This window comes from Brachyistius frenatus, unplaced genomic scaffold (genome assembly GCF_029030835.1).
Source record: "Brachyistius frenatus isolate BFR_SWC_R1_liver_20210118 unplaced genomic scaffold, ASM2903083v1 Contig_386, whole genome shotgun sequence".
NCBI lineage: Eukaryota > Metazoa > Chordata > Actinopteri > Embiotocidae > Brachyistius > Brachyistius frenatus.
In genome coordinates, this window is record NW_027210985.1 from 30,638 (window position 1) to 50,412 (window position 19,775).

Genomic DNA, 19,775 nt, shown 5'->3' on the forward strand with positions numbered 1-19,775 from the left:
AACCACAAGCATTAAACATCTATGTACTGAATGTTAACCTTAAAAAACTTTACTTTGTCACTTTTTCTAACGCAAATGTTTTTTTTTTCAATCTTCCTTTCCCCTTCTCTTGAAGTTTTTGGTCCAATTCACTGCATTTTGTAATTAAAAGAATTATAAAAAAAAAATAAAAAAAACTGTGGTTGGTGTGTGCCAATGTCAGCTCGTTCAACATTAGAGTGAGTCACCTCTTAAGAAAAGCAAACATTTTAGTTTGGATCCACTGTGAAGCCTTAATTACTTTTTTGAAGATGTACAACGTATGGTAGTATGTGCTATGGGCATCAGCTGGATGTTTTTATGGCATCAAGGTGGTTCTTGGTATCAAAGCCATGGGTTAAATGATAAAAATCCTCAACTGATAAATAACATTTTGGATTGTAAAAACTTACATTTATTCAAACAAGATGCCATATGTTTGATCAGTGATTTGTCTTAACACTGTGATCTCCAACACTGGAACTCCCCCAGCTGGATTAGTGAAATATTGAAAAGGGAAATCCTCAGATTCCACATCAGCTATGCGAATTACTGTAAGCACAGCAGCAAGGTGCTGTGGTTGCCCCATTACACTCATAGAAAGAGCAGTAGTAAGATAAGCTGCATTTCCTCACGCTCATCTCAACTTCAGTAGTTCCAGATAAGACTAAGGAAAAAAAAACATCAAAACATGGAACATATACCGTACCTTTCAATCACTAAAATCAAAGGTCTTGATTTATTCTCCTTATTCTTACCTATTCAATACTCAGTACTCAGAAAATAATTTCACTTTATTTAATAATGTATAAAGATTATAAAAAAAAAAACCACAAAAATGTCAATAAAAACACTCCAAATCTTAACAAACTCAATCCCACTTTGACAAACTGGCACTCTTATAAAGAGGAGGATTCACTGAATTGTGGAAGTTCATGGGAACACGGAACTTTCGACAGGTGGAAAACTCCGTGCTTTTGCTTTCAGACATATTTGCCATGACAAGGAGATAAGACAAGCCAGCTGCTTCTCTCTCTATCTAGGCCATCATATTGTTTCAGAACACAAACGTTTCCACCTATGAGTTAGTCAGCATTTCAGAGCTGACAAATAAAGATCTTTCTCACTTTTCACATTGACTGACAGGTTGTTTTTAAAGATGAGTTTCATGAAGTTCAAGGACTTACTAAACATCACAACTTGAGAGAAACAAAAAAGAAAAAGTTAGATTTCAGTATATGAAATTGTTAAGTTATCATGCAACTGACGAGACAGTTAACTAAATAAAAGCAGAAGCATTAAGGAACCGATCAACCATAACGTTAAAACCACTGACAGGTGAAGCATAACGTAAAGTACAACGCCCAGAAATAAATCTTACCCTCATAAGAATTGTAATGTTCAGTTGTTATTAACTCTAATAGATTTTTTTTACAGTCATTTTGGAGACTGTAATTTGTGGTGCTGTTCAACTGAACTGGGTTATTATACTGAGAGGTGTTTCTAATAGTTTGTCAACCCAATTAATTCAAATGGGAGGGACAGAATATTAGGAATATTGGTATTGCACTTTTTGGCTTCACACTTCAGACCTGGTGACTGCACCACCATGTTTCTACCAGTATTCCAAAAGGGACAAAGCAAACACTGCCTCTCGAGAGCGCCTTCAGGAGTGTTCAGTTGGTTGGCAATCTGCAGCCTCACTGCTGAATGCCACTGAATATCACTCACTATTCTCCTTTAAATAGTTAAATAGAGAATAGTGAGTGATATTTTGCTGATAAACCATCATCAAGACCTTGAGGTAATAAGTGTACACATATCACTGACTTTACTGGATAATCTGGCAATGATGTTGAAACCCTTGTTTACAGTGTCGAGTGTTTACAGTGGAAAGGGAGGGAATTATGTATGTATAGCTCTGCTGTAGATCCAAGTCCAATCCACCAATAGAAACTCTTGTCTCATTCATCACTGTAGATTTCGTACATTACAACCAATTACAGGCAAAGGTTTTTGACTCGCAACCAAAGAGCCCTGATTTACAATCAAAACTTCTTGTTATGCAATAAACAGGTTGGCTTTACTGTATAAGCAAGATTGTCAAGTCTGTCATCAAAACCAACAAAACTGAAAGTAAAATTGCTACTTTCAGTTTGCAATAGAGATAATTCAATTGTCAGTTCATGTTTTTACTTCAATTTATTTAGCAGTGCAAGGAATTTGTTTTCAAACCTGTCTTTTATGCCTGCATTAAAAAGACATAACTTTGTATGCATTCTCATTATTTTCTTCCCTACATAAGCCAGGTAGGTGCTATTTTTACCGTTATATATTTTATGAATATGGCCCTTCAGTGACGACTGTCTCCATGAACACCCATGTTCCAGTTCTCAATACTATTTTATTGTTACAGTTCCAGATACATTTCCTGGTACCCTTAACAGCTCATTGAAAAAATGCTAGAAAAGTAATTGAATTAAAAGCAATTTTCTCACGTATACCTGCTCGGTCACAATGAAAAGCAAAGAAAGTGTAGCGAAGAAAAAAGATAAGTTATTGCTTCTTCTACAAATATTATTCTAAAATGGCCTCAACAGATTTGTTGGTACCTGCAAAAAAAAAAATTACAAATAATGTGATTACACTTATGTTTCAAACTGCGTGTCTTCAATCTTGTAATCAGTCATTTGGCCTTTTGAAGTGATATTGTCCACTCTGCTGTTTCGTATGATTTTGCTCCTGCTCCTGAAATTCAGCTAAAACTTTATCTCCAATTCACTAGCTAGGACCCCGCCTCGGCTGGGGGCGAACCTTCATTGATTGGGGGAGATTAAGCTAAACATGGACCATAGAAAGCAAAGCAGAGAGATCGGAAAGAAAGTTAAAGGCAATATGTTAAAGATGAAGGCTATACAACTATCTCCAAGCAGCTTGATGTTCTTGTGACTACAGTTGTAACTATTCTTAACAAGTTTAAGGTCCATGGACTGTCGTCAAACCTCCTGGATGCGGCTGCAAGACAAAAAAAATCAACCCCAGATTGAACAGAGGGATGTTTGTAATTGTAGACAAAGAACCAGTTACAACTTCCAAGTAGATATAAGCTAAATTCCAAAGTGTAGGTACATCAGTATCTTGAGAGGAAAACCAAAGAATCCACTATTTACAATACTTTAATAAACAACTATAGTTTGCTAAAATCCTTATCGATGAGGCACATGCTTCTGGGAGAACATCCTTTGGACAGATGAGACAAAACCGGAGCTTTTTGGAGGATCACATCAGCTTTTTATTCACAAATGAAAAGATGAAGTGAAAAATGGACGAGATTCGGTTCTGTTTTAGTGCCTTGGATCTGGGAAGGCCACAATGAAAACTCAAAGCTGTCAAAGCCTTCTGGAGCAAAATGTGATGCCCAGTATCAAACATATTCTGCTGAACCAAAATGTAAATATAAACAAAATAATGATGGAGGCCCATTAGTTTCAAAATACTTGAAGTAAATTAAAATGAGCTATAATTTGTAATTTGAGTATTTTGTTAACAGAAATTAAAATCATTATCAAACCTTGAAAGATCTGTTTTCTAAATGTGGAACTTCCCGCTGTTAAAATGTGCAGACCTGCCACAAACAGACCTATCCTTTTCTAACATTGTCCTTGTGCTTTCTAAGAGCTGTAAGGGTTAAAGTCAAGGACCAGCTGAGACAGCAAGAACAATACCGGCTGCTAAAACCTTATGTGGCAAAGTAACTTAAGCCTTACATGGATAGAGTTTGGAATTCGTCTTAAACAGGCCTGTGCCTGGTGGCTACAAATAGACTATAAATCAACTTCATATACAGTAAGGTTTGCCAGATTTTTTCAGATCTCCCCTGCTTCATTTCAAAATCAGTTCAAAAGTATCTGTCTTTTGTCAAAAGTACTTTAGTGCTCGTCGGTGAGGCAGAGTAGATACTGTAGTTTATCTTCACTCTCCCCACCTACGTGTTCCAAGTGGTCCAAGGATGGAAAGCCAAGATATATTGAATGGTGTTGTCTCTATTTATAGCTCTAGACAGAAGAAGAGGTGAGATCTATTCTACTCAACCTATTCTATGGACTGAAGGCAGGCAGAGAGAAGTCTGGCTCTGACAGCTCAGTTAGGATGGTCATTTCAAAGCCTATGACCAGATCCACACGGACAGTGTTTCAATGGGAGCGACTCTGCTGGGCTTCAGGACTCTGATTCACCTGAGATTAACAAGGAACTCACTTTTTTTCACTAAATCTGAAGAAGGTTCCTGGACATTTATTGATTTTGTTTTTCATCTGACTCTCATTTAATTGTTATCAAGCTACAAATACTTATGAGGGATTTTCATCAGGAAAAGGAATTCTCAGATTATTCACGTTTGTGAATCTTTTGGGACAACTAACAAAGTGAAGTGAAAGGAGGCTGTCTTGGAACTGCAGATCAAGCGAGGAATCTACTTCAATAGTCTTTCTAAGAGAAAGCTTCATTGCCTTCTCATAGACCACAAAACTCTTTATTCGACTAACCCAAGCCACTGGAGAGAATTGTGAAAAGGAGCTAATATACGAATTATACATTTAATCAATTTAAGAAACCAAAGAAGTCATTGATGATGGGGCTTTGCACAAGCAAATCCACCGTTACCCTGGATCCCAGTGCTCACACCATAAGTGCAGACCGAGCCGGCCAGGCAGCAGCGGAGGGAGTCAGCCCCGAAGGGACCCCCATTTTGGATGAGGGCATTCTGATGGTCCAGCCGGCCAAAAGCAAAGCTGAGAGTGGAGGAGGAGGAGGAAGCGGGACAAAGAGTGGCGGGGTGGTCAGCCAAACTGCCCAGGGTTACCTTGAGCTCGGAGGGAAGGGAGGAGGAGGAGGAGGAGGGTGCGAGGCACAGACATCAAAGGAAGCTGAGGAGGAAGATGAGGACGAGGAGGGAGATGACGAGGAGGAGCTGATCAACTTCTGTGACAGTGAGGGAAGTCTGAGGAGTGAGTTCCTGGAGTAGAGAGGAAGAAAATGGGAGGTGGGAAGAGGACAGGGAAAAGTGAAAAAAAGGAACGATACTTAAAATGATGACACAACAGAAGAGGTGTATTTGTTTGTTTATCTTGTAATTACAAACTGATTTTAAATAAATAAAATGTTCTGCTTTGGCGCAACAGGTGCCTGATTTATTTTGTGTTTCTTATACACCTTCCTATAGATCCTTGCTGAACTACATTGTCTTCCCTAAAAATGTCTTTAGAATTGAATCATACCTCTGCAGCTGTCATTTTCTATAACCAGCAAAATTGACACAAACAAACATTTGTGAATCACATTTATTTTATTGCACATGTAACTGTACTGGATTTAAACAAGATATCAAATTCATCTCTCTTCAACCAGTATAATATAGTTGGTCTGGGGCATGTTTTTTCTATTACATTTTGCTGATAATACTTACGTGCTTGTATTTAAGTTGGATTTTTCATGTAGGACTTTTACTTGTAATGGAGAATCTTTACATTTCTGTATTGCAATTTTTACTTAAGTATGGGATGTAAATACGTCCACTTTCACCACTATGTGTGATACATACAGCAGTGAAGTCCTTTTGGTTATTAATTATGTTAAAATAGATAAAAACTCATTTATGACAATTTTGCATCATACATCTGATCATTATGATAATAATACACTATGTCTAAAAGCCTATATAAGTGTAACATTTGTTGCACAATGTGGACAAACTATTTTATTTGAATTTATTTTATTCCGTTGGTGTGTTGGATTTATTGTGATTGATTTGTGCTGAAATGTGCTGTTGTGAGACGTAAATTTTCCTCCGATATGAACAAATATGTTTTTATCTTATCTTACAAATGTCCCTCAAACACCTCATATACTTACCATCACTGGACCCTCCCGTAGATCTTTGATAGATGCTTCAATTAAAATGTTAACGTAATGCTTCACCTGCAGATAATTAGTAGATGCTAGGCAGCTGCACACATGTAGTCACCACTCAGTTACTGCAGCATATGAAACTCTGACAGGTGTGTAGCCAAAAATGTGTTATTCGGAGAAGGCATTGTTATGGAACATTTTCCAAAGATTGACAGGCTCTTTATCCAACCAGGTATCATGGCAAAACATGAAATAGACATGCCGGTTCACTACAGGGCATTACAGTTACACGTTTTCCTGTAGTGGATGAAAATGAAACCTATTGCATGCACAGAGCCATGTGATATACAGGAAAATTAAACTTATAGCTAAAACACCTGGTTGCAGTTACTAAATAATCACATGGTAGGAGTTAAGGGGAAAAAAATGGTTAAGGTTTGGAGAAAGAACATGGTTGGGGTTAGAAAACAAAAAACAACAAAAACTTTGTCACCTCATGGATTAGAACGTCAGCATCCCGCATGACAGTCCATGGTTAACCTAGTCACCCTTCCTGCCTGCTAATACTGCAAAAATATGTCCATTGTTGCATCTGTAGTGGGACCTCGGTAAAATGACCACACGTGGATGTAAGTGTTACGCTTTCATGCCTAGACAGGCTAAAGCGTGGTTCTTTCACGTTTTGCTGCAGTGACCAGCGTGTCTATTTCACACTTTGGCATGATACTGGGTTACGTAATCTTGATTAGGAGTGGGAAACGCTGTGCTGAAAGTACAGTGAGAGAAAGAACATGGTAGCTTTGTCTCTAAGCTCCTTCTGTCTGCAGCCTTGTCTCTGTTAAAACTCAGGTTGCCAGTAAAATGTAGCCTTAGCTTTGGAACTACTGAAGCAGCCATTAACCAACCGGGATTGGCCACCACATGATATGTGTTGTGCGCCGAAACAACAGAGATCCTCTCTCAGTCTGAGCTGAGTGCAGCATCATGTCAGTAAATGATCATTACTGACCTTAGAAGAAAAAAAATGTAGGCATTGTTGTCGCCCAGGCTTCAATTTCTCAACATTTGCTAGCGTTGCCCGAATGATCCTCTGGTGTGGGGCCTTCTTAACCACGTTTCCCATTAACACATTTGTGGCTTAGCTTTCTCATTAACTCATGTGAATCCGCTCAGCTCTGCTGGACATCTACTACTGAATTCAATTGACTTTGATGTTATCTTTTAACTGACAAGTCAAAAATGTGTGTTTCCCCTAATGTCAGAGCTGACAAAACATATTTTACTCATTTCACATTCCTTTGTATTTATTTAGTAAAAACATTTCCATGTTTGTTGAAACCAGTGGTTAACTTCAAAGATCTGATAAATGTGTGTGCAATGAGAGTTTATTACCATGAGGCAGGAATGGATAATGCCACAAAATCTGTTTGACTGGCTAGAATTACTTTATTACCGTAGACTATCGAAAGTATCATCTCTGTTGCTGATTTTCTGAGTTTAATACAAAATTTAAAGTGTGCCCTCTGGTGATGTCTGTGGTAAATTCATAGACATGTTGGACCTGTGCTCACAAAAACATATGTAACTCAGGTACTGATGCTGATCAATCGGCTTGAAATGCTTACTGATGAAGGTTGTAGTTCCCCAGGCTACGTGTTACTTCACATCACTGTCCTACTTACCATTCACGTGCAACAAGAGCAGTCTTGGAATATTATGATTGACCCTTGCAGGCAGGCAGGGCAGTATCGTTTCAATTGTACTCTGTATGGCTTTAACGCATGGTGCCTTCATTGCAAAGGCTCAAAAGTAATTGGGCAAATGACACCTATGTTTTTGGTGGAGTTGCTTTGCTTATTTCCTTCTTTTGTCAGCAGTATAATGGAAAAAATACTGACCTGATCAAATTTGGTGGAAGAGTGTTGCATAGGCCTAGGAAGAACCCGATTAACCTTTGGAGCAGATCCAAATCACAGTGCGGATTCACAATCAATTTTTTATTTTATTGATATTGCGAGACAGAACTTTTTGGCCTTTATCTACCAAAAGGGACGGCTGTAGCTCCGATGGTAAAGCAGATTGCCCACTAAGGTTGGCGGGTTTAATCCCTGTGTCCACCTGTGCACATGCCGAAGTGTCCTTGGCCAATCCAATGAACCCCAAGTTTCTCCCGATGGCAGGTGAACTGATCATTTTCCATTTAAATGATACATCTTCAAATCTAGAAGATGGTAGTAAAGTTTATTGGTGACAAAACAAGCCATTATAAAAATCTGATGACTCCATATCACAATATATATTAACAGGGACCAGTAATCCTCTGGGATGTTGCTTATTTTAAAAGAGTGGACTTTGGTGGAGGTCTGCGGCCTTTGAGGGCCCTTCTAGGTTACTCAATATTTCTTGGGCAGTTGAAGAGTTGTCATCTGATTTGAGGTGGAGTTATCTGTCAGTACAAGGAGTAAACGGGTGACCATGAAAGGGTAAAAATCAACCAACCAAAGATCTTTTCAAAGGTGGATTATCCTTTAGTGGCTGTGCTGAGACAGTCAGCTGATCCCAATCATAGTGTGCTGCAGTTCACCTGCTGAAAACCAGACTTAAAGCAGAGGGGCTGTTTTCACTTGGAATTATCAATCCATCCTGAGCCGCCCTGGGCGTGATTGGATCACAAGTGGCCAGTTTTTAGTTGTCTGTTACCCACCTGGCATTAACATGCGTCTTCACATGAGTTTCAAGTGACCACTTGTGATCGCATCTCACTTTCAATATGCAAATTAACACATAGGCTACATCACAAAAATGTATAAGTAAATAAGCCCAAGAACAGGAACCTGAACCAGCAGAACCCCAACGATTCCGGTTCGATTAGTCAATTATTCCAGGAGCTCTCTTACAGATGTGGGTTTGATGTATGTTGAAATTACTCAAGATAAACTATAGAAAAAAATAACTAAACCAAGAAGAGGCTTTAGTGAAACAGGCCTCATGTATCACTATTCAAAGCAACAAGTTTGAAGTTAATCCGTCCTGCCTTCTGTACAGTTCAGCGGCTCTCGGCAGACTCATGCAGGAGAGGTTTTTCAGGTAAAAACAAATAAGAGCAGGCAGAGATCTTCAGGTGGGAGACTGAATGGAGACAAAAAAAACAAAAAAACATTCAAAACTGAGGAGAGTCAGGACCTCCTGTAACATGAGCGTTACATGTCAGAGGACCTGATCAGTTATGAACACAATAACTTGGCACTGAGAGCTACATTTATTTTTTATTGCTTATTCAGAGGCTATTTGCTGACTAGGCAGTCTTCCAATGTGGCCCAGGACAGATTTAGGATGCATTGCGCACACCTTGCAAGTAGAATATGGCCACGTGCGTCCCAGATCACCTTCGGATGCGGCCTGAGCAGATCGAATTTCAATGGGTTCACACCTCTACTTCTAATCCAATGTCACCAGGACATATGTTAATGTCAGGTGGAAACAAGGTAGGAGATCCGACAAGAGCTGACGGTGGCTGCAGTGAATGAGTGAGAGAGTAGCACCAGTGAAGATAAAAAGAGTCTGCTGATGTGTGTGGGTCCAAGACTTCAGGCAGTCATTTTCAACTAAGTATTCAATATGACGACTTTGTTTGACTTCATGTGTATGTCAAATTAATTTTGAACACTTTGAGCACAATTTTTTTTAAAAGGGCTATATTTCACATCTTTCTATAATTGTGACAATCTACCTAACTGAAAGCTGAGGCTTTCAGTTTGAAATCAAATGTCAGTACATTAACGTACTGGCATTTTATTTCAAACTGAATGCTAAAGCATTAAGACAGATGGACTCAGTCCCCCAGTCACAAATGTTGATTTTGTTCATGTTTTCTGGTTATTATTATGGTGGTTTTAATGTATTGACCCTTAATAGGCTTTTCATGTTTAGGTGATATATTCCCTTTTAATTGCCTTAAGCATAAACGCGTGAGGATGGTGTGTTCTGTTAGGACATTTTCGGACTTGTGTGTGGCATTGTGGTTTTGCTTTCTAAGAAAACCACTGCAGTTATTCATCTGTTGCATCACTGTCATTTTTGGAGCCTCCCCCGCCCACAACTGGGTCGTGTTCCCTCATAACATGTGGGGAAAGCCTTGTTTATTCTGTCTTATCTGTTTTGGTGAATATTATCTGCTTGAGAACCAAAGTGACCTTTTACGTTTTAGTTTAGTTTTTTCTTTCACACTTCATAACTTGATGAAAAAAATTTGTTTCGGCACTTTCCCTTTTATGTCAATGAACACAGGTTGCAATTGAAAATAAAGTTGTACAGTTATCAATGTCATCTATCAGTGGAATTCTATTGGAGATTTGAACCCACACTGTCACCCAAAGTTACACGTTGCCTGAGTTGATCATTCCAGGAGAATGTAATGGAATAATGATGTCACAATTAACAAGGCAAGCAACCCTAACCAAGACATCTCACTTGAGCATATACAGTGAAGGAAATAATTATTTGATCCCTTGCCAATTTTGTTAGTTTGCCCACTGACAAAGAAATAAACGGTCTGTAATTGTAATGGTAGGTCTATACCTACCATTACAATTACAGACCGTTCATTTCTACCATTTCTACCATTACAATAGTAGGTCTATACCTACTGTTAGTTTAACAGAGACAGAATATAATTTTTTTTTTTAAAAATCCAGAAAATCATTTCAAATAAAAGCTTTAAATTGATTTGCATTTGATTGTGTGAAATAAGTATTTGATCCTCTAGCAAAACATGACTCAGTACTTCCTACCTAGTTTTGTTACTTTTCTCCTGTAGAAACAGTGTTGCAACATTGCAAGTTCCTGCTCTGCGTTCAAGTGCTCATTTCCGCAACACAACATCACAGCAAAGTGTGAAATAGAGATGCTTGTCAACTACAACAAAATGTGAGATAGCCATGCTTTGGCTTATCTAGGCGTGACAGGTTCACACTTTCCTGTAGCGGACAAAAATGAATCCCACTGCATGCATACAGCCGTGTGATTTTCAGGAAAATGAAACTGGTAGGAAAAACACATAATACTGATTTGTGACAAAAATCATGGTTGGAGTTAGGAAGAAAAACATGGTTGGGGTTCTCAAGAACAACTCAAGAACACCGCTGTCACCTCCTAGATTCAAACCTTCACCTCCTGCACGGCTGTCCTTGGTCATATGATCCTTCGTGACGTTACATGTGTAAGTTTCACGCATTCAAAACGTGAAACTGTCAGGCCAAGAGAGGCCAAAGCGTGGCTATCTCACGTTTTGCTGCATTGGAAAGGCGGTTTTATACCAAGATAACAAAAACACAAGGATTCGTAGTTTAAGGTTATTATAAACTAATGAAAACATAATTATGAGTATTACATTTCAAATCTGTGAATAGACTCTCTAAATCCTTCCCCCAGTGTCAAAATATTACAGCTGTACTTGAAAATGAAAAGCTGTACTTTAGCATGGTATTTACTGCTGTAGTATTACTAAAACACACTGCAGTAACAGGTGTTTCTAAACTGTTATCTGACATCATACGTGTGAATCTCTCAACTTTCCATAACATTTTCTCTGAATTGGTTCTCATAAATAATGATTTGAGAATATAAATGAGCCATAATTAAGTCAGTAGCATCTCTTATTGACCTCCAGCAAAACAACCTTTTCTCTCTCTCTCTCTCTCTCTCCCACGCGCGCACACACACACACACACACACACACACACACACACACACACACACACACACACACACACACACACACACACACACACACACACACACACACACACACACACACACACACACACACACACACACACACACACACACACACATGACATGCTCTGACATGTACTAGACCGCCATAAAACTGTACGGGTCACGTAACTGGATTCATACTTAGTTTCCCATGTCAATCTTCTCTATTTAGGGGACTGTTGTTTGAACATGCAATATGATATCCAGTATGATATCTTAGAAAAATGTCAAAACCTGTTAAACAGGCTAAAAGCAACTGATTCTGATATGAGTCAAACGGCCTTCGGGAGACGAGCACAACGAGGCTACCTGACCCTCCATACTCTGGTCATTGTGAGTTGGTATGAACTCACGCAGTCAGAAATCCCTCCATATCACTGATCTTCTCCTTTTCCCTCTCCCTGTCATCGCAGACGGACTCGGACTATGTGGGCAGCGTAGCAGAGAGCATCAGGAAGAAGTAAGTGACTCCAGATCGCCTCCCATGGGGCAGTTTCACGATGGCGTCACTATTGTCTACTTCGGTTTCATGTCGTCTGTTGCTTGCAGCAGCAGTCAGCTTCTTCTGTCTATGCTTGTCAGTTTTTCAGATGAAAAAGTTTCAAAAAGATCGATTCATTTGTAAAAAATGAACCTGATGACTAAAATTTGTTCGTTGATTAAAGCAGGTTTGTATTGTATGTAAACATATGCCATTCTTAATATCAGCCTCTTTCACAAAGCAGACTGCGACTGAGCCTCCCGTCTCTCTAATTTACCTGTCGATGTCATGGACTGACCTCGTTTCCTCTGCTCACCCTGTCCTAGGTTTCATTTGTAGGACATCCTCTTCTGCTCAAGAAATCACTTCATGACTAAATTCATCAAAATGGAAAATAAGAGTCATGTGTGTAACTTAAAAGGTCCCAAATGTGACACTTTTCACTTTATTAATGGTCTTGATATTCACAAAAAGTTATTTTTGTGGTTTCAAGAATCCAAAAACACCTCAATCAAGGCTCTTCTATTCAGTGCCTCAAATTTTTCAAAGTTTGAAAAAAAAGGGTCTATTTTAGGACCCTGCCTACTATAAAAAAAACAAAAACATAACTGATCTTTGGTTACCCTCGAATGCCCACAGAGATGTGTTCCTGTATGTCCAGTGGCTGGAACATCTCTGACGTTACATCATTTGTTGCAGCCATGTACTCATCAGAAACGGAGCTAGTTCCGCATCAAACTTCAACCCGTTTCCATTCCATCATAACTAGATGCTTGAGTACACTACTTCTTCCTCTGATGTTGGACTGATGGCAGACTGGATGCTACAGTGGCTCACTGTACCATCTTATTATAAGACAGGCCAGGCAGGCGCTAGCTTCGTAGCATGCTAATCTGTGACACCGAGACATCTGACAAACACTGTGGATAGGTTTATTACATTTTTTTGAACGTTTTCAACTGAGTATCTTATGTATTGCCTCTTTAAAAGGAATGTCAAAGTTTAGCAGCGACCTTTCCATTTCTTTTACAGCCTTTTAGTTTTGATCAATACACTAATATTTCTAAAAGCCTATAACCTTCTGAAAAGATCTTCTGACAGCATTTCACAGCTTGTGGTTATGTTTCACCTTTTGTTTTCAACAGATCAGAACAGCTGTAGAAACATGTGCAAAAACTTGTATTAAAAGTGACATTAGTAGGTGCAGTAGGTAAAGAGAAATGAACCAGTGTGGGACCTGAAGATGACTGCTCACCACTGAGAACCACCTGTAACACATCTTGGTCTCATTACCAGCGCACATGAGCAAACACAATAGGCCTTTGAGGAGTTGAGGGACTCCTGCATTCTCCTCAGTTTAAGTTTATGTCTGGTAGTGATACTTCAGAAGGAATCATTTAATTTTGAGCTTACACCATGGCAACAACTCCTACAAAGCAATTGGAAATTATTAGAAAGCAGGTAAAGCTTTGAAATCAGGACATACACTGTGAATATTTTATTAAACTTGCAGAACTCGCATAAGACGTTTTACTTTGTATAGGTCAATCGGCCGACCACCATATGGAGCTCACACTGACATAAGCTGCAAACACCTGCTCACTTTGTCCACTAACAATTCTAGTAGAATTTATCCAAACAAGATGGATGTGTCCTTAGTGTGGATGAAAACAGTGAATGGCAGCATTACTTTGTGCAGTGCTAAAGCTGAAACTGAACTGCTGGCTTTAATGGTTCAATGAAGTTCAATATAAATATATTGCACTTGTCTTAATAGACACAATTTATTGAATTTACTTTATACTAGAGGTTTAATAGATTTTTTTCTTCTTCTTGACAGTAAGTGTTACCATAACTATTATGGCCCATGAGACAACTATGAATGTTTACAGTATTTGAATATAAATGACAAAGATTTATTTTATTTCCTCTGCTGTACCAGAAACGTACTGACACATGACTCTGAAACCCAGGTTCAGACTGAACAGTGAATTTTGTGTACTATCACACGCCTGATAGAAGAAGGCACAAACATAAAAGGCACAATAATCTGTATATAAAGGCATGTTAATGGATGAACTGGTTTCACAAAGGCTATATGGTGAATGGTCAATTGATTTTGTCCACAAGGAAGCAATAAAGGGCAAAGAACTCAGGGGTCTCCCATAGCTTGCCCCCATTCTCGCATCCAGTTTCAAAGTGCACTCAGACACATTAGCATGGACGCCCAGCCACGGTTTTAATGGCTGGAAGAAAAACAAACTTCATTTCATTCCACAGCCATTAAACTGCAGAGGAGGACGTATCTGAATTATTTTCCTCTGTGCAGTGACGACCAGCTCTTCAAAGAGATGAGGAAATGCCGCGACAGTCATAAGCCATCAGATCTAACTGATATGTGGCTCACAACAAACACACACATGTTGTATCACTCTTGCCACCATGTCAGGGTCCTGTTGAGTAAGGACATCCTGTGTGGGAGCATTTTGACAACGAAAAATGATTAAATGGACAAAAATTTTAGGGAATCCCCAAAAGTTAGGAAACCCAATCTGTTAAAAGGTGCAAACGGGACACCTATCCATTAATAGCACCTCGGAGACGGTTCATGCGACAAGACTTTGTAAAGCTAATACAGGTGCACCATAAACAATTGGCTGGACTTTTATAGTGACCTAATCTGAACTTGAAACTCCAGCCCTGACAAAATAATTTAAAACTGAAATATATACCGAACAGTTGATTTGCAAACAAACAAAAAATAATTTTAATTTGCATTTTAAGCCAGCAGCTCTGTAGTATCTATCCATCAGTCATGACTGGGTCTTTTGCCCCCTCCTCTGTATGGATGCTGCTCCTGCCTCTTTTCATCTCTTTTCATCAGTCATCCTCCAAATGTTTGATCTTCAGGATGAATGAGTGGGAAACAAACGTGGAGACCTTGGGACAGAGTGTGAAGGTAAGGTGACATACTGTCACAGTGTGTTGCAGGAAATAGTATTATGAGCCATGAAATGTGGTGGTGCTTTTATGGGTTTTTTTGTGTGTTTTTTTTTTTAATTTTTTTTTAATGTAAACAGTCACTAGTTGAATGTACTTCTTTTAAAAACTTTTATTTTTTAAATATTTTATTAATTTTTTTCTGTATCAGTCACAAAAAAACGTAATAAAGCTGACAAATTAACAAGACAATTTTGGGTGTATAAAGGTGTATTTTCTTTTAAATCGGTGGAGCATCCAGGCTGAACCAATCAGAAGTTGTTTGCATGTGTAATACCGTCAACAAACACCGAAGAAAGCACCACTGAAGTATTTTAGACACTTTTCTGACTATCCTGTAAACTACAAAGAAAACTGAGGATGTTGTGTGGGTGAAGTAGAGATCAGTTGACTGATCAAGCAGTCTAATAATAGTTGCTGCCGAGGGTTAGTTTGATGTTAGTTGGTCTTTTGATGCTGCTGACACAGTGGGATTTCCTTAACTCTGTTTTTTTGTTTGGATTGACAGAACTGTCCCGAGAACTGCAGCTCAGTTAACATTACAGTAAGTCTACCATTTTTCCCTCATTTGCTGTGTTGCTCTAATTTTTTCTCAACACTTTTTCTGCCACCTGTCATTTTATTCACAACCTTTGGCATTCTTTTCTGTCTACATTTTCTGACAAATTGAAATGGTTGATTGTTAGTCAGTATTCATTTAGATGTCACAGATGGAATGAATGACAGCCTTTCACGTGGCAAGCAGATTTCCTGCGTTCTTTTGAGCAACAGTGCTAATATGATGACTTGACTGAACTTACACTTGTAGGAAACCACTTTGAGTAATGACACTGTCCCATGAATCTAATATCTACCTTTAAGACTCTCCAAACTTTGAACAGAAGCTGTCAACTCACCATCTGGAGGGCAAAAATGATCAAAAACCATGAACATTTTTTAAAACTTTTCATTGAAGAAAATAACTTTTCTATTGCAAGCAAATTAATTTTAGTAGTAGTACACCGTTGTGGTATTTTTACATGACTTACTTTATTTCCAGAGTTTCCACTTTTTTATTGTGACATTGTAAATGTTACATAATGGGAGATGAAGAGGTTGGCACGTGACACAGATAATTTTACGTTTTACATTTGTATACACAGTTTTTCTAGTATGCCTGAAAGAAAAGTTGAAAAAGAAAAGAAATATAAAGTGTAAAACTCCAAGAAAATGTAACTATTTTTTACACAAGGTGAATGTTGCGAAGAATTAGTTGACGAGCTAAAAATGCTATTCTCACTCTGTCCCTTAAAAAAAAAAAAAAAAAAAAAGAAGAAGCTCATTATTGCACCTTGTGCAAGACTCTGTTCTGCAGAGTGCATACACAGCTTCAGCACCACGACATCGTCACCACTTCCTCTTTGCTGTGCTGTTATCTCATCTCAACCAGTTTTACTTTGTGTAGCTTTGTTGTGCACAAAGCCAAACAAATATTGCCTTTCATCTGTCTTGATCCACCTCCAACTCTCTTTAATAAAATTCCTCCGATGTTAACTGAATTAAATTGTTCTCCTTTGTAGCATGTTTAAAAACAATAAGGCAATTTAAAGCATTTTAAAAGTTACTTCCTTAAATGTGTTAACTGAGAAACGTCTGATTATAAACAAGTTACTGCAGACATAGGAGGCTGGTTTCATGGTTCATGAATTTGATGGTTGATAGCATTTTTACATCATCTCTTCGTTATCTCCTCAGGATGCAACATGTCAGTGTCACAACCTCACCGTGTCAGAGGGGGTAAGTCGTGTCAGTTTTTGTGTGTGAATATAAAGGAGAGGTGATCATCTTCAACGGTGTAATGGAAAAGAATTATTGACTATAATGAGTCTGGGATGGAAAATGATCCTGTGAATTAATGCGCAGTAGTCTTTTCTATCCATGTCAAACTGTCTTGACATTTTGACAAAAAAATAAATAAATACCTAGAATCAGATAAGAAGATGGATTAATTTGACCTCTGAGCTATTAAATATGGTGATAGAGCGTCTCAAGGGACGTGCATCATCTAGTTTAGCACAAAGAGCAGAAGCTGACAGAAATGGTAAGCTCACAATTCCTTTAAAGTTCTTCTTTTTTAATTTAACATATGGTTTTAGGGCATAATTGGGCATCGAAGCTATTTCTTGAGCTCCACAGATCAATTAAAAAGTCCTGTCCACATTGTGTAATCACCCAATTTCAGCCAACGAGAGATCTTAACGGCTCAGAAAATGTTTTCAAGCCAAAACAGAAAAAGTAAAGGTGAATAAATATACCAGTGACTTGGAAATAAGTAATTCTATAAAGACCTCAATTGCTGAAAATACAGTAATAAAACAGCTGTAATGTATTGTTTGGACAGCTACTGACATTAACTGTTCTATTTTAAAAAGTGGAGAATAATGAAACTGTACCACAGGCTGATCACAGTACGTGCACTGTGTTCAGCCTGTGGTACAGTTTCATTATTGACTGACGTTACCGTTGTTCCTTCCCCTGGAAAGGTATGTGCCTTTCCTTCTTATTTCATTACAGGCCTTGGAATGCTGCACCCCAACATTTCCAGTCAGCGAGGCGTCAAACATCTGATCGAAGCGCTGAAAGTAATAAACGAGTGTAAGGTGGGTGATTATAGCTGATGATTTGTGTTGAACCGATGAACGCATTTAACTGCATGACTTTTCGTCAACCTCTTCATATCAATTGAAGAAGGATGGCACTCTGCTGGTATTGCTGCAGGTCTATGCCATATGCTTGTTGTTGTTGTACTAAAATTATTGAGCTACAACATCTGGAAAGGCAACGGAACTAGCGAAATACACTGAAAATAAAAGCAAAGAAAATACTGGATTTCTCAACAAGAGCATTTGTTCTATTGTACTGGGCGCATATGAGAAAAAAAAAATTTAACTGACATACATGTGGCTAAAAAATATACATTAAAAAAAATCAATTAGACTAAGTCTACAGGTATAGATAAAGTACACTAAATATTTTCATTTGTTTTAAAGTTATTTAAATATTAATTATATGTAACATTTTTTAGTTACTTTTCTTCAGATGGTTTCGTCTGATCTCTGACATTTATTACCAGCCATTTGTTAACTTAAAATAAACTACAAAACTCTGAACATGTGACAGGTTGTCAACTCAAGTTGATTTGTGTGATAATTTTATGTGGATTCATCACAGCAAGTAACCCGTTTCATGTTTCTGTAGTCATTTGATCCAGTGTTAATATAAACATTAGGCTTAATGCAGTTTTATATGCTACATTAATATCCATTATCCATGTTTCTCTCTTTAGGTAAAAGAGGTCTTCTGTTCGCTGCCTGAGATGAAGAAGAATGAGTCTGTCTTTTCACCAAAAAGCCTCCAAAAGAAGCTGGAAGTCCTGCTACAACAGTACAATGCAAAGGTTTAGAAGGGGCAGCTGTTTCTTTCGTCATCTACCAGGACCAGTCCATCAACCCCAAACCTTTTGGCAAGCATGCGTGTCAGTGTGATGACAGTATTTTTTTTAAGCGTATTTGTCTCATTTCTTTTTAAATATAAATATTTTAAAATTTTACTGCATGGTGTGGCACCATTTGGTAAATTGTCTTTGCAATTCTGTAGGCATCATTTGGGGAAAGAAAGGATAGTTTTTAAATCTTTAGTGGAATTTGACTGACGGAAAGCAAATGACTAAAACAAATGAATGATCAATGAAAAACTTAACTTATGCTTGATTTGCTTTTTCTATCATGGTCAAATCCAAATTTATACTATTGCCCTACAATATGTGCGTATTTTCCCCTTGTTCTCAGAATTGCCCCCATATTTAAGTATAATATGCAGTTTGGGACCATGTTGGACTTCTGTATGAAGCTTTGTCCCAGAAAGAAAAGAAGGAAGAAAAGAAAACACTGTAAAATTCCTTATTCTGCAGAAATAGGTGCTTGAAGAATAACTCAATTAATGAACACAATTATTTCACTGCGCTTCAATGTGGCCATGCATCATATATTTTGTCAATAATCTATCAAATCAATCAGAAGTTATTAAATCCCAAAAATAAAAGTTAAATCAAATACTTTCTCAATATGACAGCAGTGCTGTTATGGAATTAAATGTATTGATGCTGAATATGAAATATTAAGTATGTTTAAAATGGTATTGTTTTCTTACCTATTATTTATCTTATTTATTAATTTATCAACGTGTTAAATGTTCATGACAAATTATTTACCTGTTCATTATTATTTGTTATTATTGTTATTTATTACTTGAGATGAAATTGTAAAATGTACAACATACTTTGTCATCCAGCAAATAATGTCAATAACAGCATTGTTTTGCTTCCTCAAGCTGTAATGTTTGCAGATTCAGCTGCAGTGTTATTATCATGTGCCACATTTAAAGTGTTCAAATTCCATCCCGCCCAAATCATCATGTTTTTATTTATTCTTCTGGAATCCTCTGTAAAGTTTTTTTTATTTTTTTTTATTTTTTTATTTTGTAAATCACTGTCAACACTTACTTAGTGACGTGCAAATAAAGTTGTTATTGTCATTTCCAGCATGTTTGTTGCTAC